This window comes from Panulirus ornatus, chromosome 7 (genome assembly GCF_036320965.1).
Source record: "Panulirus ornatus isolate Po-2019 chromosome 7, ASM3632096v1, whole genome shotgun sequence".
Taxonomy (NCBI): domain Eukaryota; kingdom Metazoa; phylum Arthropoda; class Malacostraca; order Decapoda; family Palinuridae; genus Panulirus; species Panulirus ornatus.
The window spans coordinates 32,902,341-32,926,354 of NC_092230.1; the positions used below are offsets into that span (position 1 = coordinate 32,902,341).

Here is a 24,014-nt window from a genome sequence, read left to right on the forward strand (position 1 = left end):
TTTCTTTGCCAGGCGATCTTATTTCTTTGCCAGGCGATCTTATTTCTTTGCCAGGCGATCTTATTTCTTTGCCAGGCGATCTTATTTCTTTGCCAGGCGATCTTATTTCTTTGCCAGGCGATCTTATTTCTTTGCGAGACCATCCTGATTTCTTTTTGTCATTTTCAGAATATGACAAGAAGCGGTCATACCTCAGGTGCTGACTGACGACCAGGACGAGAAGGGAGGAAGAAAGATGACAAAGATGAAGTGTTTGATTCACGACACTCAGACCTGCGCTCGAGGAGGAGGTTGTGCCTGTTGGACCCAAGCATTAGGTTCGAGGAAGACCTTTAGCCCTCCACCAAGGATTTGTCATGTCAGGTTATTCGTTGTTCATTATCTATCTATCTATCTATCTATCTATCTATCTGTGTGTGTGTGTGTGTGTGTGTGTGTGTGTGTGTGAGAGAGAGAGAGAGAGAGAGAGAGAGAGAGAGAGAGAGAGAGAGAGAGAGAGAGAGAGAGAGAGAGAGAGTCAGTCGATTGTCAACGGAAGAAGAGTAATAGTCTCGTCTCTGGACCTCTCACTCCAAAGGAGTCCATCATTTCCCTCCTACTGATCGTAGCGCAGACTCAGAGCACCAGGATCTCCAGTGAAGATTTTGGGGAACATATACAACTGATTGCAATACATACATTATTCCTCGTCCTTCCCTGATGATACACAAATACACGAAAGTAACACGGGAATTATCGTGTTTCATTTTTCCTCATGGTTATCAGTGTGTATATATATATATATTTTTTTTTTTTTCATACTATTTGCCATTTCCCGCGTTAGCGAGGTAGCGTTAAGAACAGAGAACTGGGCCTTAGAGGGAAATATCCTCACCTGACCCCTTATCTGTTCCTTCTTTTGGAAAATTAAAAAAAAAAAGAGGGGGGAGGATTTCCACCCACCCGCTCCCTCCCCTTTTAGTCGCCTTCTACGACACGCAGGGAATACGTGGAAAGTATTCTTTCTCCCCTATCCCCAGGGATAATATATATATATATATATATATATATATATATATATATATATATATATATATATATATATATATATATGGGAGGGGTGTGATGAAGAATGAGTCAGTGAATGAAACTTTATACCAACGGTGAAAGGGGGAGAAGAAGGATTATGGGAGATGGGTTGGAAGTGAAACTATGGAATGAGAAGAAGGGGGGGGAGGTAGGAGAGGGGAACGCAAAACCGATGGGAAAGTGAAGAGGAGATGGAGTGGTGGGAGAGGAGGAATTCCGGGAGGGGGCGATTTTGTTGGAGGTGGGAGGGGGAGTGAAAGACTGGTGGACGGGGGGGATAGGCGGGGTGATAAACCCCTGAGGGAGGCGGCGGGGCTACGGGGTGGAAGGGTGCGGAGGGGCGTGGGTCAGCGGGAGACTTGAGGGTCAGTATGTTGGTGGCTTTCGTCGGAGGCGGGTCGCTGCCGTGCTCCTCCCGTGGCGTCACGACGCGCGCTCCTCACTCCGCATCTCAACTTCGCTCGCTCGACACCCCCCGTGTACCAGCTCCCTGCTGTTGGTAACTCCAACAACCCAAACTATACTGGCCCTCAGAGAGAAAAAGAAGGAGCCTAAAGATCCCAAATATCTTTATACATAAATATATACATATGAACGTATACATGATGAACTTGGGAGAGTGTATACAGTGAAGTTTGAACGTGGTACGTATAACATTAAAACTTGGTTGACCAGAACCGGATCGATAGTAATAAACTTTTCTTGGGCGAGGTTGTGTTCGTGGCGGTGTGTACTTCCCAACTTGGCACAAGTAAAATTATTTACTTGACCACAATAATAAAGGAAAAAGTGAAGTGATTGCTTTACAGGATCGGAACGTGTGGATCAAAGAAGTAGGTGTGTGTGTGTTAACTTTTTTTACGTATCCACAGAGAAAATACAGACTTTCCTCATTCAAACTCTTAAGTAAAAGTTTTTTCAAAAGATAGATGTGTGATAATCCAGTATCGAGCGATCTTTAAAGGGCAAGGTATACACACACAAACACACACACACACCTGTGTTAAACCAACAGGTTTATTCCAACTGACGTTCATACAGAAGGCAGGTATGTATAAGATGGTTAACACATCTTTTTTTAGTTTTAATCTTGTGGGTTTATGGATTAAAGGAATTATTAACAATCCTGTGTTGGGTAAGTGAATGTCAACCAATTGTTTGTTTTTTAGGAAGTCCAAGCGACTTATATGTTTCTTCATCCGCCTAATTATCTTTAATCTATTAATTGATTCACATTTTTTTCTGGACTAAATCACCATATGGTGTTCCGGGCGATATCAGAAAAGAAAAAAAAAATAATGCAAACAGGAATAAACCACTGTGTCCCTTCGAAGTGGTTTGCGAGTGATATTTGTTGAGCAGACCTCACCACGGGTATAACCAAATGTATCTCGTGTTGTAACCATACGACACGACAGTAGTGAGTATGTTCCCCACGCTGGGTGGGGGCGCGGCGGACGCTGCGAAATAAATTGATCCCTCGAGGCAAAATTGAAAACTGAAAGAGCGAAAGTTGATGATGTGTTACTGTCCTCACGAGGAAGTGTGAGGCCTGGTTGATGTATTCCCTTAGTAGTGTGAGGCCTGGTTGATGTATTCCCTTAGTAGTGTGAGGTCTGGTTGATGTATTCCCTTAGTAGTGTGAGGTCTGGTTGATGTATTCCCTTAGTAGTGTGAGGTCTGGTTGATGTATTCCCTTGGTAGTGTGAGGTCTGGTTGATGTATTCCCTTGGTAGTGTGAGGTCTGGTTGATGTATTCCCTTGGTAGTGTGAGGTCTGGTTGATGTATTCCCTTGGTAGTGTGAGGCCTGGTTGATGTATTCCCTAGGTAGTGTGAGGCCTGGTTGATGTATTCCCCTGGTAGTGTGAGGTCTGGTTGATGTATTCCCTTGGTAGTGTGAGGCCTGGTTGATGTATTCCCCTGGTAGTGTGAGGTCTGGTTGATGTATTCCCTTGGTAGTGTGAGGTCTGGTTGATGTATTCCCTTGGTAGTGTGAGGTCTGGTTGATGTATTCCCTTGGTAGTGTGAGGCCTGGTTGATGTATTCCCCTGGTAGTGTGAGGTCTGGTTGATGTATTCTCTCCGTAGAAATGAACACCAGAATTTCGTCCAACCCCTCACCACGATGGTGCAACACACAACATGATGGTAGGATCTTTTTAGGGCGTCGGTACCAGCCTTGAGCAGGACGGTTCGATCCTTTAAACAGGACGGTGCGACTCTCGGGCATGATGGTCTACTAGTCTTTGACCTGGTCTTTGGAGGGTCAGGTCAAAGATCAAACCACGACTTAGGCGTCGTACCGTCGAGCTCAGGAGCTTTAAAGAAACCACCTAAAGCTGAAAAACTATCGACTGGTTGGTGTGAGCTCAAGACACGGCCCCTTGGTGCAGCTCCAAAGCTACATACATACATGCATACACACACACACACACACACACACACACACACACACACACACACACACACACAAGCGCCAGGGACTTTGCTGTGGATGTAGCGAGGTAAACCCGTCATGTGGGCATTTGATCTGGCCCCACTCGCTGCCAAGTATAGACCATCGGCTCCAGTAATGATGGTGTGAGATTGGAACAACACTCAAAATAGATCAGTGTTTAACGGCACGAGTTCGACCTACATTTCAGTGGAAGGTTTGACAGAAAAAAAAAGAGAGAGAAAATGTGATGGTATTTCAGAAGTATTGGCTCATGCGAACACGTCACAGTTTGCCGTGTTGTCAGATCGCAAGACTGGAAGTGCTGTTAGATGACAGGGGTACCTCACAGCCATTCTGCTGTGTCGTCTGCTCACACCACTGCGCTCTTTAACATGGCCTTCCGTGTCATCACCCTAATACCTCTGTCCTCTTTCATCGCCTGCTGTCACCACCCCGAGCCAGCCAGACTCCTGTGCTGTGTGTCCAGCAGGGCGTCACACTCCGCTGTGTCGCTGGCCAAGTGCAAAGGAAATATTAACACCTGAGCCAATAGATCATCTCGTCCCCTCCCCCACTCCCATGTTGGGTCACCCCAGGAACCTGCTCCTCTCTCTCTCTCTCTCTCTCACATAGCATTTAAGCTGAACATGACCTTTACAAGTATTGATTCTAACACCAAAATCAGCCAAGATATCTACTGAACAAGAGTGACCTTTGAAGAGCAGACCATTTTCTATTACGCTGGACTTCCAGATACGGATAAGTATATCCATACGACGTACGTCATACCATTATATCCATGCGACGTACGTCATACCATTATATCCATACGACGTACGTTATACCATTATATCCATGCGACGTACGTCATACCATTACATCCATGCGACGTACGTTATACCATTATATCCATGCGACGTACGTTATACCATTATATCCATACGACGTACGTTATACCATTATATCCATGCGACGTACGTTATACCATTATATCCATACGACGTACGTTATACCATTATATCCATACGACGTACGTTATACCATTATATCCATACGACGTAGGTTATACCATTATATCCATACGACGTAGGTTATACCATTATATCCATGCGACGTACGTTATACCATTATATCCATACGACGTACGTTATACCATTATATCCATACGACGTACGTTATACCATTATATCCATACGACGTACGTTATACCATTATATCCATACGACGTAGGTTATACCATTATATCCATACGACGTACGTTATACCATTATATCCATACGACGTACGTTATACCATTATATCCATACGACGTACGTTATACCATTATATCCATACGACGTACGTTATACCATTATATCCATACGACGTACGTTATACCATTATATCCATACGACGTACGTTATACCATTATATCCATACGACGTACGTTATACCATTATATCCATACGACGTACGTTATACCATTATATCCATACGACGTACGTTATACCATTATATCCATACGACGTACGTTATACCATTATATCCATACGACGTACGTTATACCATTATATCCATACGACGTACGTTATACCATTATATCCATACGACACGTACGTTATACCATTATATCCATACGACGTACGTTATACGGTGGTATACGAAATCGTATTTGACTCTCTTTTCTGGTGTCATTCTCACGTGTGTACAACGTAGGGTTAGCGACGGTCACGCCCGTCAGCCCGTCCTGGTGACGAGGCCCTCCGGCCATCCTGCACCGGATATACCCCACTCAGGTAAAGGCTGGGACCTGGGACCTGGCATGCGCTGGGACCTGAGACCTGGCATGCGCTGGGACCTGAGACTTGGCATGCGCTGGGACCTGAGACTTGGCATGCGCTGGGACCTGAGACCTGGCATGCGCTGGGACCTGGGACTTGGCATGCGCTGGGACCTGAGACCTGGCATGCGCTGGGACCTGGGACCTGGCATGCGCTGGGACCTGAGACCTGGCATGCGCTGGGACCTGAGACTTGGCATGCGCTGGGACCTGAGACTTGGCATGCGCTGGGACCTGAGACCTGGCATGCGCTGGGACCTGGGACTTGGCATGCGCTGGGACCTGAGACCTGGCATGCGCTGGGACCTGGGACTTGGCATGCGCTGGGACCTGAGACTTGGCATGCGCTGGGACCTGAGACCTGGCATGCGCTGGGACCTGAGACTTGGCATGCGCTGGGACCTGAGACTTGGCATGCGCTGGGACCTGAGACCTGGCATGCGCTGGGACCTGGGACTTGGCATGCGCTGGGACCTGAGACCTGGCATGCGCTGGGACCTGGGACTTGGCATGCGCTGGGACCTGAGACTTGGCATGCGCTGGGACCTGAGACCTGGCATGCGCTGGGACCTGAGACTTGGCATGCGCTGGGACCTGAGACCTGGCATGCGCTGGGACCTGGGACTTGGCATGCGCTGGGACCTGGGACTTGGCATGCGCTGGGACCTGAGACCTGGCATGCGCTGGGACCTGAGACTTGGCATGCGCTGGGACCTGAGACCTGGCATGCGCTGGGACCTGAGACCTGGCATGCGCTACATGAGAGCTGCGAGTTGTTCAAGCTCTGAAACCTGGCAGCTGATGGAACCTTAGACTTGGCTTAAGACCTGACACGTGCTGAGATCTGAGAATTGGCACAGGCTGAGATCTGAGATGAGAGCTGACACAGGCTGAGAATCTGGACTTGACAGATGCTGAGGAGTGTGTCCTTGCAGGTGCTGGGACCTGGCATATATCGAGGGGTGGGAGGCACCTGACACCATTGCTCGTGACCTGAGTTAATACTTGGACATCAAGTCATTGCTTCAGGTTCAGATATTGCAGACTCGACATATACTAAATTATGAAATAAAAGTGGCTCTCAGCCCTAGCAGATGCTGCAACGTGGGTCCTGAGACCTGGTAGATGGTGCAACGTAGGGCCTGAGACCTGATAGATGCTGCAACGTAGGGTCTGAGACCTGGTAGATGGTGCAACGTAGGGTCTGAGACCTGGTAGATGGTGCAACGTAGGGCCTGAGACCAGATGCTGCAAAGTGGGTCTGAGACCTGGTAGATGCTGCAACGTAGGGCCTGAGACCAGATGCTGCAACGTAGGGTCTGAGATCTGGTAGATGCTGCAACGTATGACCTGAGATCTGGTAGATGCTGCAACGTATGACCTGAGATCTGGTAGATGCTGCAACGTAGGGCCTGAGATCTGGTAGATGGTGCGACGTATGACCTGAGATCCGGTAAATGCTGCGACGTATGACCTGAGATCTGGTAGATGGTGCAACGTATGACCTGAGATCTGGTAGATGGTGCAACGTATGACCTGAGATCTGGTTGATGGTGCAACGTATGACCTGAGATCTGGTAGATGGTGCAGTGTGAGATATAAGACGCACCTGAATCTTAAACCTTACCCCTAGCACAGGTCCTGTAGGAGCCACAGAGACCTGAGAGGCTCTATGATGTGGGGAGCCGCTGAGACCTGAGAACTGGGGGGGGGGGGGGACTAAAATCTATGAGGCACAAAGAGACATGGGTGGCAGCAAGACCAGAGAAGGAATGAAACTTAAGAGGCGCTGAAACCTGGCTGACGGTATACCCAGAAACAAGCAGGTGAGGCGCTACCTAGCCTCGCTACTGAACCAGGCGTAGCTGCTCCCTAGCCTCGCTACTGAACCAGGCGTAGCTGCTCCCTAGCCTCGCTACTGAACCAGGCGTAGCTGCTCCCTAGCCTCGCTACTGAACCAGGCGTAGCTAACCCCTTGCCTCGCTACTGAACCAGGCGTAGCTGCTCCCTAGCCTCGCTACTGAACCACTCGAGGCCACAGAGAACATCCTCCACATCTTCATCAGGTGTCCACTTCAACATCTTAACCAACCAGAACTCCGAAAACATCAAAACTATTACTATTTATTTAATGACTACTAATTTTTTTCAGAATATTTTGGTCTGTGAAATAAATCTCTCAGGTTCATTCTTTTCAACAGCTGACCTTTGTCTATGACTATGTGAGGGTTGTTCACTGTTACATTTGTAATGTGAATTTATTTATATAAATGACCCATTAATGACCAGACAAATATAAATGACCCATTAATGACCAGAGAAATATAAATGACTTATTAATGACCACACAAATATAAATGACCTATTAATGACCAGACAAATATAAATGACCCATTAATGACCAGACAAATATACCAGCCCCATTAATAACTTTAGTAGTTATATGTAACCCATTAATAATACATTATTCACATGTGAACCATCAATAATTGATTAGAAATACACCCATGAATAAATGAATACATTATAAGTGATCTAATAAAAAAAACCTAGGTAATTATACGGGAAGAATCAATGTCTGAATATTCATACGTAACACATGAATAACTACATGTGTTACGACCCAACATCGACCAATATAACCAAAAATGACCTATCTTTATCTCAGATAATTAGGTCACGCGATATACGAGCTAAATAACAAAGGGAACGACAATCATAAGTGTTTCATTTACAACTAAAGTTTAAATGACTATTTAAGAATTTAAAACTTCGTCTCGTATTAGACACTCATTTCCTCCCTTCCCCCTTCTCATCTTTATCATAAACCCTGGAGGACCTAAAGCCCCTCACACCTCCTCATACACTCCTCCAGCACCTCATGTAGGGGGGGTGGAGCCTCACTAGCCACCCTAATGGGGCCTGGGGAACTGGCCATCCTAATCATCCCGCACAAGATACTTCTCCTTGGAAAAAAAAAGAGATGTCCTTTTTCTTTTCTCAGGATGTTCATCGTGTGTCACGGATGTGGCAGGTGTTCATCCCTGGATGAAAAAAAAAAAAGTTTAATAGACTCGTTGTTATGTTGTTCACACAAACATTGTCGCTAATGTACGTTTTCCCAATATTTCAACTTATTTTTTTTTTTTCACAACGTACAATCATACATTTTTAACTTGATACATGACCATGATAACTTATAAATGATGGGAAAAAACTTTTTTTATTTGAGCGAGTTCTCAAAATCCAGAAATACTATTGGATCATTACTCAGTTGCCCCACTCACTCCCTCCCTCCCTCCCTCACCCTTATTTTTTTCCCATTATGACAAATTCGCCGAGATCCTCTTTACTCTCTCCTTTTTTTTCACTCATTTAGCGGGTTCAATCATCCTCTTATGGCATTATTCTTGACAAAGGACGTTTTTACTCTCTTCAATTTGCATTTTTATTCCCTATAATTTTTCTCCTTTCCTTTTTTTTTTTTTTCGTTTTTCTCACCAATTGCGGTTCGTTTCCTTTTTATCTTCGTTTATTTTTTTCGTACGATAACTCGTCATCTCTGTTACTGCTTCAGCTCAGAGTCTATCCACGACATTTCTTCATTCTCCATCTTATATTCTTCTCTTAATTTTCCTCCTTAAATCCTCTTTCCCCTCAGCTACATTTACAGTCATTTATTTACAATTCCCCACCCCTTCCCTCTCCTTCTTGAGGGATCCCTTCCCCCTTCCTTAGTGTGTGTTTACACGGAGAACATTACTACACCTCTTCCCGACCCTTGTCTCCCCAGCCTGTCGGCTAGCGTGATGGTTTATGATTTGGTGTGCTACAGAAACGGTGGTCTGGCAACACACTGCCAGACACCCTAGGATTGGTGTGCTACAGAAACGGTGGTCTGGCAACACACTGCCAGACACCCTAGGATTGGTGTGCTACAGAAACGGTGGTCTGGCAACACACTACCAGACATCCTCCTGTACCACAGAACTGGTAACAGTGGCTCGCTTGGGCATAGCGCACCTGAGGTGATCTTTCTAAAATGCGTCAAAAGGAGCGAGAGAGATCTTCCCTCAGACTGTTGACCCACACTGGAGACATGACGAAGATTTGCCTCGCAACGTCTGTGTTCATCTGATGATGTGCAGGTCCAGGATCTTATATATCACATATACAGTATCATATATATACAGTACGTCAAGGATCTTTTATATCATATATACAGTACGTCAAGGATCTTTTATATCATATATACAGTACGTCAGGATCTTTTATATCATATATACAGTACGTCAGGGTCTTTTATATCATATATACAGTACGGTCAGGGTCTTTTATATAATATATATATAGTATATATATATATATATATATATATATATATATATATATATATATATATATATATATATATATATATATCTGGACAAATCTATAATATCCCTAATGAAACCCGGCTATATGCACCGTCCATCTGTACCGTCCAAGAGTTTGCGATTTCAACCCTGATGGATTCGATCTAAATTGTCTAAGCCATTTATACGATGGTTGAGTTGGCTGGCCATTTGGCCTTCAAGCTTCTCCTAAACTGCCAGGGTCATTACGACCGTCGTCAACGTCACGTCCTAACCACCGAACGATGGTGATCTTGAACAACCTTCTTCATTCGTTCGAGGAACCATAAGACAAGTTATACAATGTGTCACCACATACAGACCGTACCACGGTGTGTGAGGCTTCTGTATGCATCCTCCTCCACACAGACACACACACACAGCTCGGTCTCCGGTCATGTCCGCCGCTATAGGTTATTCAGTAATGTGTCGTGTGTTTAATCCAGCCTTGTGATGGGAAGGAAGGTGGGTGTTTGGTCGTTGACCGATGGATGGTGACAAGTTTGGGGTTCCAAAACCTAATCAGGCCTCTACCGTGAACAGCTTTGAAAGAACTATTTTTTTTTTTCCAAGGAGGAACTGGACAGGTTGCACTTTTACAACATATTCATCCACTAACAGTTTAAAAGAACTATAAGAAATATATATATATATATATATATATATATATATATATATATATATATATATATATATAGATAGATAGATAGATAGAGAGAGAGAGAGAGAGAGAGAGAGAGAGAGAGAGAGAGAGAGAGAGAGAGAGAGAGAGAGAGAGAGAGTCTGGAGTGTCAGGGACAACGTGCACATAGTGCTAGGAGCACGTATGTCCCTCTGCCTCGGAGTCATAACTTTGCATGTAAACAAAATGATTCAAGCTTCAAGCTTTTAAAAGATTATGTGGAGTCTCCAAGATTAACCAGAGTCGACCTCTGTTGTCCTGATCGACCAAACACCGAAAGAATAACGGATTTTGTAACGTAAATAAATATCATATTTTTTTGGAAGTTTTGTGTTGTGTCTGAAGGCTTTGGTAACCACAGGACTTGTTCTTGCTTGTGAGTTGGTAGTTATATATATATATATATATACACACACAGCATATGGTATATATTCTGTCTTGTCTACTGTGTGCACAGTATATGTAGGGGAGAGAGAGAGAGAGAGAGAGAGAGAGAGAGAGAGAGAGAGAGAGAGAGAGAGAGAGAGAGAGAGAGAGAGAGAGAATCAAAGTTGATGCTAAACAAGGACAGTGTCCACAGACCGAGGAAATGGGCTAAACAACGCTGAAGACCAGGCATGAGACAGGAATACACAGTAGATGTTCAGAGAAATGCTATAGAGAAGGCGATGTAGAAGAACAGGAAGACATCTTTATAGAAAACGGAGGCAGGGATTGGTGATATACAAGGGCCAGCAGAAGAGATAACGAGGAGGCCAGAACATGGCGGAGGGTCGTTAGAGCTGAAGCACTATCTTGCTAACCAAGCCACCAGCATTAGGTGCCTCCCCTGAGGAAACCTGCCTCCCTCCCTCCCTCCATCTCCCTCCATCTCTCTGGAGATATCTCAAGGTGCACCTTAAAGGTGGCCAGGTGCCTCAAGTCTCCTCACACCGTCTCACACTCCTGTTTCGCTAGCCTACCCCTCCCTCAAAAAGCACCTCTTCTACCTCTCTCTCTCTCTCTCTCTCTCTCTCTCTCTCTCTCTCTCTCTCTCTCTCTCTCTCTCTCTCTCTCTCACATGAGCTCCTCCTCCTCCTCCTCCCCGGAGCAGCAGAGCCCACTACCACCCCTAGAGTCTCTGATTCTCAGCAAATTATCCTGGTGAGCTGCTGTAAAACGCCTCCCGACTGGCAACACGGCCTTTGATCAATGATTTACGGCACGCGGTTCCCTTCCCATCCTTCATGGTGATACAGACTCCTGTACGTATTCTGCCCGGCCACCCTGGCCCACATGTGGCCCCCCTGGCCGCCACTATCCCGGACCACATGCGGCCCCTCTGGCCACCACCACCACCACCCACGACCATTTGTGGCCCCCATGGCCACCACCCAGGTCCGCTCACGACCCCCTGAGCAGAGGGGACACCGGATGACGGATGCTCTGTGGGGACAGATTTGGTCCGCCTCCATCCCCTCTCGCTCTCTATCTTTCTTTCTTCCTCTCTCTCTCTCTCTCTCTCTCTCTCTCTCTCTCTCTCTCTCTCTCTCTCTCTCTCTCTCTCTCTCTCTCTCTCTAGTTGTCTTTAAGTCAGCACTCCACCCACTCCCTCTCTTGTATCTCTGCCATTGTCTGTATGTCAATGTTTTATCCTCACTTTTTCCTTACCTTGTTCAGTTTATCAATTTCTCCCCTCTGTTTCCTTTATCTGTTTAATATCCCTCACTCGTCTCCCTTTCTCTTTTGCTTTTCCCGTCAGGTTTCACTTTTTCCTCTCCTCTGATCTCTTCCTTCACGGCTCTTCATGGTCTGCGCTCACAGTCATTCCCTTTTCTATTATCTGGCGTACCATATGTGAATCACCTACGATGATTGGGAAGTTCCTCTTCCCCAACACTTCGGTCAGGGATCCCAAGCTACTGTCTTGCTTCTCTGTACAGTCAGGCTGTTCATGGCCACAGCAGCGACCACCACTAGGCCTCATGTCACCCCCGCATCCTGGCTGGTCTGGTACCCTTTTATGGATATTTGTCAAGGCTTAAATTACTTCACTCTACGGAGCGTCGCGTTTCTGACGATTACTAGCAACACTGAAGTGTGAGTTCTATAATACTTTTTGTTATTAACTGAACCTTCCGTTTCAAGTGGCACCATGTCTTACAGAGTCTTTCCCGCTTGTCGTGCCAATAAGGATCTATTTTTGAGTGCAGACTGGGAAGCATGCTTTCCAGGAGTTTCCAGTGTAAGTTATGATACGCCTCTCCTCCCTCTGTTCCAGAAAGTCCAGTCTCTGTTCTCAGTCGCTTCCAGTAATTCAGATCCCTGACAGTGTCAGTGCGGGTTGTGGATGATTCTCGCACACTTTCTAACTCTGCAATTTCGCCCGTTCGAAAAGACGATGATAATACCCAGAAGCATTATGTTTGGGAGGGTATTAGCGCCTTGGGGAGCCTCAACTTTGGTTTTCTTATGCTTCTCTTGCGGGCTCGTAAAATCCAGCCTAACTTCTTCCTGTTATTATCATTTTCCTCACTGTCTGGACAATGACACAAAGACCACAACTGTCTTTAGTTCTTTTCAAAAGTCTATGTATATCATATAAACATTTATAAACATTTGTATTTATTAAATAACCATTCATAAACAATATTCTTTATTGTAACCAAGTAACTGTGACAGGTATGGTCTTCGCGTCACACCCTCGTCAACCCTAACTGTCCTATGCTATGCAGACTGTTTGGTTTCATGAAGTCATTCACTTTCCACAGGAGGATTCTTTCGAAAATCTTAATGGCGTCTGATATCAATGTCGTTACTTGATATATTTTTTCAACTCGTTTCCAGTTTTCTTGGGATATGCCAGAGTCCAGACTCTCCCTCCAAGAGCTACTTAGCGCCCGCTTTGAGGCTCTGGAAGAAGAGGTATACCCAAGAAACACAGTCCTGGAGCAAAATACATAGGCATTTTATCAAAGGTCTTCTCTGAAGTCCAGAGGTTGTGGTGACGAAATCAGCTATGTGTAACACACGGCGGATTGCTCTTGAGGAGCAAGTCTTTTACGTCATTTCCCTTTCAAGGTGATTCTTCCCTCACTGGACTCTGAATTCTGCTTCTTTGATGTCTCTCCCTCACGTCCTTGCTATCATCCGCGTACGTAATGTCTTCTGTTCTTCGGCGGGACGATAGTATTTGTGGCCCTTGATTTGCCTCATCGACATGAAGGGAAAGGCTCAGTTTTTTTTTTTTTCTCTCCCTCTCACTGAAGACTCTCTCCTTCTTTTTCTTGACTCTGGCATGATGTTTGGAGTTTACGGTTGATGTCTTCCAATTCTCTGGACAGGTTTGCTTTTCTTCGTTGAGTGAGTTGTGGGTTTGCAGATTGTTTCCGTCTCCCTCGCTCGAGTGTGTTGGACCTTTGCATTCTGCTTGGCTTCCCTTTAATTACATTTCTGTCTGACTATTACACTTCACTTTTGAGTTTTACTTCCTCGTGCTGTTGCTTTCTCTTGCATTTAGTTTTTCTTCCCGTTATTCCTCTCCATCTCCCATGACTCCCTCCCTATTTCCCTATTAATTAATCATTCCATCGTTTCTTCGTTCTCTTTCATCTTTTTTTCGTATTTTCATTTTCCTTCTCCCTTTCAGCATCCAGATTTCTTCTCCTTCTTCCAGTGTATCTTATTGCTTTGGATCAGATATGGCTTATTCCTACATCTACTTTCCTGAACACTTATCTATTTCTTCCTTTTTTCGTATCTCTGTCTTATATAATGAACCTTATCACCCAGTCTGCTCTCTCAGTCATCTTCCAGACCGACGTATGTGTCGACAGTGCTTCCCTTCATATCACCACGTACCTCCTGCCCACCATTAACAACCCTCTTTACTGGTCCACCATCACCATTCTCTCTACCCATCATCTATCACCATCACCCTGCCTTCCTACCGTCATCACCATCACCACTCTCTCTCTGCCCATCATCTTCCATCACCATCACCCTGCCTCCCTACCGTCATCATCATCACCCTACCGTTATCATCATCACCCTACCTCACTACCGTCATCATCAGCCCCCTCCTCGTCTCCCACACTACAAACATCAGACAGAGAACTAGGGGAGAAGGGGAGAGGGGGGGGGTGAGGCCGTGGGGGAGGAGGGAGGGAGGGAGGAGGAGGAGGCCGTGCGGTGACCCCCCCAGCCTCGTAGCACTGTTTTGCCCTCGTCTGACCTGACATCCGCAGAGCCAGGGAATCAATCAGATCCACTGTCTCATCTTGGCTGATCCGCCCCATGCCCCCCCCCCCCCACCTCTCTCTCTCTCTCTCTCTCTCTCTCTCTCTCTCTCTCTCTCTCTCTCTCTCTCTCTCTCTCTCTCTCTCTCTCTCTCATTTCCACCTTATTCTCATCTTTCTCACCGCATGAGCCAACTTTCTGCCTCTTCTCCTACTGTTCCTGGGTAAGAATGACTCTCATCCACGAGGCTTTTCCTATACTCCAGTCTACAGCTTTACACACACGTCAGTATACCGAGGTGGTAGTTAACCTCACGCCAAACAACCCAGTACATAGTTTACCTCATAGCAGTACACCCAGTATATAGTTTACCTCACAGTAGTACACCCAGTATATAGTTTACCTCACGCCAGTACACCTAGTATATACTTTAACTCTCGTCCAGTACACCAAGTTTATATAGTTTACCTCACGTCAGTGCACCCTGCATATAGTATACTTCACAACAGCTCATCCAGTATATACGCAGTTTATCTCACGGCAGTACACCCTGAATATAGTTTACATCACATCAATACACTCAGGACGCAGTTTACCTTACGACACTGCACCCAGTAAAGTCTACTTCACAGAACTACACCCACTATATAATTCACCTCACACCAGTATACCCAGGATAGAGTTTACCTTACGGCAGTTCGCCCAGCATAAAGTTTACCTCATGGCAGTACACCCAGTATATACAGTGAGCGATACCATCATCCAGTACCCAACCGAACACCAACTAACTCACACGTCAAAAGGAAAGTTGTACAGAATATCGCCGGAACTGATCGATTCCACGGTACACAAGGAAATGGTCAGGACTTTTCATCATTACGGTCGACGAGGAGTGGAAGATATCTGATGGGATGCGAACACGTGAACTTGAATTAACTTAAGGCCACGACTTTCATAGCTGCTCACACATCGGCATTAAGAGGATATTAACTTGAAAAAAAAATGGCCTAAAAAGTACCTGTGTCGCTTTTCGTTCATTTAGATTTCCTGATTCTCTCTCTCTCTCTCTCTCTCTCTCTCTCTCTCTCTCTCTCTCTCTCTCTCTCTCTCTCTCTCTCTCTCTCCTGAACAATAAAGAAAGCCTCTCTCAAAATTACCCATCGTCTCTCGAGGGGCTGTTAATTCTCAATGAACCACTGGACCATCAGCGATAAACTAACCGGCTCCTCCAGCGACGCTGGGCGAATTGGGTCGTTACATCCTACGGGGGCCACCTGCTGCCCAGCTGGCCCAGGTGAGGCTCCCTGAGGTAACCTACCGAGCCACCTGCCCCCCCACCTGGGCCAGAAGGGACCCCGTGGGGTGACCTATGAAGCCACCTGCCGCTCAATTCGCCCAGGTGGTGCTGCCTGTGAGGGGACTATCAACCCACCTGCCGCCCAGTTAGCCCAGATGGTGCTCTCTATGGTGATCTAAAAATCTTCTGCCTCCCAGCTGTGCTAGGCGGTGCCTCCCCGAATGATCTACCGAGCCATCTGGCTCCCAGCTGTGCCAGGTGGTGCCCTCTTAGGTGATGGTGACAGTGAGTAAAGCTGTGGGTGCCAGCAGTAGTGGAGTGTGAGAGTGTTAAGTCAGGAGGTACAGAAGTGAGAGTTAGGTGATACAGTGGTGACAGTGAGGTGGTATAGTGAAGGTGAGGTGGTATAGTGAAGGTGAGGTGGTATAGTGGTGACAGTGAGGTGGTATAGTGTGTGAGTAATGTGGTATAGTGAATGTGAGGTGGTATAGTGGTGACAGTGAGGTGGTATAGTGAAGGTGAGGTGGTATAGTGGTGACAGTGAGGTGGTATAGTGTGTGAGTAATGTGGTATAGTGAAGGTGAGGTGGTATAGCGGTGACAGTGAGGTGGTATAGTGAAGGTGAGGTGGTATAGTGGTGACAGTGAGGTGGTACAGTGTGTGAGTAATGTGGTATAGTGAAGGTGAGGTGGTATAGTGAAGGTGAGGTGGTATAGTGGTGATAGTGAAGAGGTATAGCGTGTGAGTAATGTAGTATAGTGAAGGTGAGGTGGTATAGTTGTGAGAGTCAGGCGGCACAATCTTGAAAGTGCGTGTATAGTGTTGAGAGAGAAGTGGTATAGCGGTGAGTATGAGGTGGTATAGTGGTGATGATGAGGTGGTATAATGACGATGGTGAGGCTGTCCACTTAGAGTCTTTGGCGTATTTGCACGACTTTCGACTTTATCCAAGCGTCTTCGAACCTTCTTCGTGTACCATACGTCCCCAGTGTTGTATAAACCAGGTCCCCAAGGATGTATCCTAGATCCCTGGTTGTATAATGTTAGTCCCCCCGCTGGTGTATGCTGTACTTCCTGCTGGGCATATCAGGTGTCGTTTCGTTGAGTCGGTCGTCCCAGCTGCACGACAACCAGGTGTCGTTACTATATGGTAAGATATCCGGGACGCAGGGTGGCCATCACCTGATGGACCAGCTGGTAGGAGGCCGCTGGGTGACACTCACCACCTTCTTGCTGCAGCCACCCCTAGCCAGGAGAACCACCCGCTAGCCACAGTATACATCCCTCAACTCCTACCCCAGCCAGAACCCCTACCAACCTTTACCCCAGCCAGAACTCCCACCCCAGCCAGAACCCATACCAACCTCTACCCCAGCCAGAACTCCCACACCAGCCAGAAAATCCTACCAACCTCTACCCCAGCCAGAACCCTCACAAACCTCCAACCTACCAGCCAGAACCCGTACCAACCTCTAGCCCAACAGCCAAGTCCCCTCATCATCAGCCAGCACCTGCACGAGATCCCTTCCTTCATTCAGTATTACCTCCCTCCTCCCGCCCTCCACCCAACTCAAAGAAACCTTTTTACTTTGATGCCACATTTAGTTCCCCGAGCTGTATAGGAAGGAGCTCGCCCGTCCTCCACCAGCCTGGGATTACCCTGGGCTCAAGACACCATCCATGAGGCCGTCCAGCCATGACTCGCCAAGTCAACTTAAATGAATCTGAAAATAAGTCAACAGTAATACACACACACACACACACACACACACACACACACACACACACACACACACACACACACAAGTTCGCTGTTTCCCTCTTAGCAAAGTAGCGCTGGGAACAAATGAAGAATTGCCTCTTTTGTTCACTTCCGCTCCAGATTTCAAGTATAATGTACCAAAACCCAGAGCCGCCCCCTATATACAACTAAGCACCACAGACCTTTCTGTGGCTTATTTACCCTGAGCGCTTCCAATGCCCTGTTTCAGCCCTCTGACAGTGCGTCGCCCCTTGTATACCACATCGCTTCAATTTGATGTATCCCATGCACGCCTCTTACCCTCATGCAAACTCAGGACCCGATAACTCATAACCTCTTTCTTTTTTTCCTTCCACCTCCAGTTTGGTCTCCCCTCATACTTGTTCCCTCCATTTCTGCCATATATATGGTCATTCCGTCTTCAGTCGTGCTTTCCATATGTCCATACCATTTCAGCACGCCCCATTCAGTTCTCTCAGTCATACTCAGCTCAATATCACATTTCGCTCATTCATTATCATTCCCTTCATGATCAACCCTCCTCACACTCTCCAAACCTCAGAGAGCTGCTTCTGAATTTTCTTACTCGATTCTGTCACCAGGGACGCATCATCCGCAAAAAGCATCTGACTCGCCTCCCAGACTCCCAACTCTTTCGTTTAATTCAGACCCGCCCTTCCATGCAGGTCCCTCGCCTTTACCTTCCTCCTCTCCATCTGGAGAATACCAGGTGAAGTCTTCGGGGGTCTTCTATCCCCACAGACCGGGTATCCCATCAATGAACCGATTAAAGAGCCATGGTGACATCACACACTCTTGACGCAGACTCACCTTCACCAGCAACCACTCATCCTCTTCCCTTCCTCCTCGCACATATGCCTTACCCTCTCGATAAAAGCTCCTCACTACCTCCAGTATATTTCCTCCCACACCATAAATCTGTATCACCCTCCACAAGGTATCTCTATCAATCTTATCATAAGTTTGCGCCAAATCTATAAATGCCGCACACAAATCAATTTCGTTCTCTAGGTATTTCTCACACGAACTCTTCGAATTATATATATATATATATATATATATATATATATATATATATATATATATATATATATATATATATATATATGTGTGTGTGTGTGTGTGTGTGTGTGTGTGTGTCAAAGAAAAGCAAAAAAAAATATAATTTTACAATTCATTTCCGACCCATTTCATCCTGACTCCCAATTTTAAATTGTCACTCCTCAACACCCCATTTCCTCTGTACGAGACTTGGGGGATGTGGGGAGTCGGGCTATGGGGGAAGGAACGAGAGCACAATGTAAAAAAAAAAAGTGAGTTAAAGGGAGATTCTAATGGACCGAAGGGATTTACAGGGACATGAGGGAGAGAAACGCAAAGATGGGGATTCATAGACTGGGAATAGAGGAACAACAGGGATCTCTCTCTCTCTCTGTCTCTCTCTCTCTCTCTCTCTCTCTCTCTCTCTCTCTCTATATATATATATATATATATATATATATATATATATATATATATATATATATATATATATATATTTTTTTTTTTTTTTTTTTTTTGCTTTGTCGCTGTCTCCCGCGTTTGCGAGGTAGCGCAAGGAAACAGACGTAAGAAATGGCCCAACCCACCCCCATGCACATGTATATACATACGTCCACACACGCAAATATACATACCTACACAGCTTTCCATGGTTTACCCCAGACGCTTCACATGCCTTGATTCAATCCACTGACAGCACGTCAACCCCGGTATACCACATCGCTCCAATTCACTCTATTCTTTGCCCTCCTTTCACCCTCCTGCATGTTCAGGCCCCGATCACACAAAATCTTTTTCACTCCATCTTTCCACCTCCAATTTGGTCTCCCTCTTCTCCTCGTTCCCTCCACCTCCGACACATATATTCTCTTGGTCAATCTTTCCTCACTCATTCTCTCCATGTGCCCGAACCATTTCAAAACACCCTCTTCTTCTCTCTCAACCACGCTCTTTTTATTTCCACACATCTCTCTTACCCTTACGTTACTTACTCGATCAAACCACCTCACACCACACATTGTCCTTAAACATTTCATTTCCAGCACATCCATCCTCCTGCGCACAACTCTATCCATAGCCCACGCCTCGCAACCAAACAACATTGCTGGAACCACTATTCCTTCAAACATACCCATTTTTGCTTTCCGAGATAATGTTCTCGACTTCCACACATTCTTCAAGGCTCCCAGAATTTTCGCTCCCTCCCCCACCCTATGATCCACCTCCGCTTCCATGGTTCCATCCGCTGCCAGATCCACTCCCAGATATCTAAAACACTTCACTTCCTTCAGTTTTTCTCCATTCAAACTCACCTCCCAATTGACTTGACCCTCAACCCACCTTGCTCTTATTCACATTTACTCTTAACTTTCTTCTTTCACACACTTTACCAAACTCAGTCACCAGCTTCTGCAGTTTCTCACATGAATCAGCCACCAGCGCTGTATCATCAGCGAACAACAACTGACTCACTTCCCAAGCTCTCTCATCCCCAACAGACTTCATACTTGCCCCTCTTCAAAACTCTTGCATTCACCTCCCTAACAACCCCATCCATAAACAAATTAAACAACCATGGAGACATCACACACCCCTGCCGCAAACCTACATTCACTGAGAACCAATCACTTTCCTCTCTTCCTACACGTACACATGCCTTACATCCTCGATAAAAACTTTTCACTGCTTCTAACAACTTGCCTCCCACACCATATATTCTTAATACCTTCCACAGAGCATCTCTATCAACTCTATCATATGCCTTCTCCAGATCCATAAATGCTACTTACAAATCCATTTGCTTTTCTAAGTATTTCTCACATACATTCTTCAAAGCAAACACCTGATCCACACATCCTCTACCACTTCTGAAACCACACTGCTCTTCATTATACTTAACCGCCGTTTCTCGCGTTAGCGAGACAGCGCAAGGAAACGGACGAGGAATGGCGCAATCCACCCACGTACACAAGTATACACATAAACGCCCACACACACACATATACATACATATACATTTCAACGTGTACATACATATACATACACAGACATATACATATATACACATGTACATATCCATACTTGCTGCCTTTATCCAATCCCTTCGCCACCCCGCCACACAGGAAATAGCATTCAACCCCCCCCCCCCACCCCCTTCAGCAAGGCAGCGCCAGGAACAGACAAAAAAGGCCACGTTCGTTCACACTCAGTCTCTAGTTGTCACGTGTAATGCACCGAAACCACAGCTCCCTATCCACATCCAGGCCCCACAAAACTTTCCAGGTTTACCCCAAACGCTTCAGATGCCCTGGTTCAATCCATTGACAGCACGTCCACCCCAGTATACCACATCGTTCCAATTCACTCAATTCCTTGCACGCCTTTCACCCTCCTGTTTGTTCAGGCCCCGATCGCTCAAAATCTTTTTCACGCTATCCTATCTTTGGTCTCCCAGATATATGTATATTTTGTTCTACTTCCCGAAAATCATGCTATTTCTTCTTTGTGCTTTAGCATCACCATGGTGGAAATGATAATCAACAAAAATAATGATAATAATAAAGATACGAAATGTAATAATACGAAAATTATAAGTGCCTGAATATTTCCATCTCCTCCTCATCTGTTCACCTCGATGCTCATCTTCGTTGCCACGATCATGATAACAGAGATAAGCTATCTTGCCGGGGGTTGCTGGCCAGCTTATATTACACAGAGAGAGACCCGCTGGTCAGTCACTTCAAATAACCCAAACGATGCCAGTCTATTACACAGCGGTCGCGGACACATGGAGGATCTATTTTTGGGGTTGGCATTCGCGAACGGTCTGGTCGAGTGGAGAGAACGTAGCCAGTATGAACGGTCTGATCGAGTGGATAGAACGTAGCCTGTATGAACGGTCTGGTCAAGTGGATAGAACGTAGCCAGGATGAACGGTCTGGTCGAGTGGATAGAACGTAGCCAGTATGAGCGGTCTGGTCGAGTGGATAGATCGTAGCCAGTATGAACGGTCTGGTCGAGTGGAGAGAACGTAGCCAGTATGAACGGTAGCTACCTGACAATGTCACAGCTGACCAATGAATACATTATAACACACGGAAATAATCGTTGTATAAAACACGAAATAAAAAGTTCACGACACGAAACGTGGCCTTGTGAATAATACACGAAAGAAAATCGTAACAAAAATGACAACGAATCAAATGAAAGTAAACATGAAGAAAATAAAAATATTGTGAACCCTGGACGAAATGTAAGAGAAAAAAAAATCCACAATACTGAAAGACTCAATAAAGTTTTTTGTCCAAAATAAAAAAGTACACAAACATGTTTACATATGACACGCTCAGATATCTGATATATATATATATATATATATATATATATATATATATATATATATATATATATATATATATATATTATTTTATATTTTTTTATTATACTTTGTCGCTGTCTCCCGCGTTTGCGAGGTAGCGCAAGGAAACAGACGAAAGAAATGGCCCAACCCCCCCCCCCCCATACACATGTATATACATACGTCCACACACGCAAATATACATACCTACACAGCTCTCCATGGTTTACCCCAGACGCTTCACATGCCCTGCTTCAATCCACTGACAGCACGTCAACCCCGGTATACCACATCGCTCCAATTCACTCTATTCCTTGCCCTCCTTTCACCCTCCTGCATGTTCAGGCCCCGATCACACAAAATCTTTTTCACTCCATCTTTCCACCTCCAATTTGGTCTCCCTCTTCTCCTTGTTCCCTCCACCTCCGACACATATATCCTCTTGGTCAATCTTTCCTCACTCATCCTCTCCATGTGCCCAAACCACTTCAAAACACCCTCTTCTGCTCTCTCAACCACGCCCTTTTTATTTCCACACATCTCTCTTACCCTTACGTTACTCACTCGATCAGACCACCTAACACCACACATTGTCCTCAAACATCTCATTTCCAGCACATCCATCCTCCTGCGCACAACTCTATCCATAGCCCACGCCTCGCAACCATACAACATTGTTGGAGCCACTATTCCTTCAAACATACCCATTTTTGCTTTCCGAGATAATGTTCTCGACTTCCACACATTCTTCAAGGCCTCCAGGATTTTCGCCCCCTCCCCCACCCTATGATCCACTTCCGCTTCCATGGTTCCATCCGCTGCCAGATCCACTCCCAGATATCTAAAACACTTCACCTCCTCCAGTTTTTCTCCATTCAAACTCACCTCCCAATTGACTTGACCCTCAACCCTACTGTACCTAATAACCTTGCTCTTATTCACATTTACTCTTAACTTTCTTCTTCCACACACTTTTCCAAACTCAGTCACCAGCTTCTGCAGTTTCTCACATGAATCAGCCACCAGCGCTGTATCATCAGCGAACAACAACTGACTCACTTCCCAAGCTCTCTCATCCCCAACAGACTTCATACTTGCCCCTCTTTCCAAAACTCTTGCATTTACCTCCCTAACAACCCCATCCATAAACAAATTAAACAACCATGGAGACATCACACACCCCTGCCGCAAACCTACATATTTCTTTCATACTATTCGCCATTTCCCGCGTCAGCAAGGTAGCGTTAAGAACAGAGGACTGGGCCTCTGAGGGAATATCCTCACCTGGCCTCGTTCTCTGTTCCTTCTTTTGGAAAATTAAAAAAAAAAAAAAAAGAGAGGGGAGGATTTCCAGACCCCCGCTCCCTCCCCTTTTAGTCGCCTTCTACGACACGCAGGGAATACGTGGGAAGTATTCTTAATCCCCTAACCCCAGGGATAATATATATATATATATATATATATATATATATATATATATATATATATATATATAGATATATATAGATATAATTTGAGAATTTGCTAGGAATAAAACCAGGCGATAAATAAAAATTGCTGGCTTAGGAAAATATTGACTTGAACCAAATATCTTGGAAGGAGAAGCTGGCAGCTGTAGTGTGTAGGTGAGAATGTACGATGGTTCACGTACGTATTCACTACGTAATAAAAGAAAAAAAAAGGGGGGGGGGACGGAATGGGTTAACGCGGTATTTCACTTTTTTTGCCACGGTAATGTATCTTGTAAAAAGAAAAGTACAACAACAACAACGAAAAAAAAGGGTATAGGGTGCGATAGTGCTGCTCCCACGACCAATGTTAATATTGTAAATATTTTCTTCCTCCTCCCGAGGGAGAGTTAGGGAGCCACTCACTATGGGACGGGGAGAGTTAGGGAGTCACTCACTATGGGACGGG

General features: G+C 45.6%; 1 pseudogene; it reads left to right on the forward strand.

Annotated features, from left to right (window-relative positions):
• Positions 1-1,430: 1,430 nt before the first annotated feature.
• Positions 1,431-24,014, forward strand: part of LOC139749318 (MOXD1 homolog 2-like) — a 317,877-nt pseudogene continuing 295,293 nt past the window's right edge.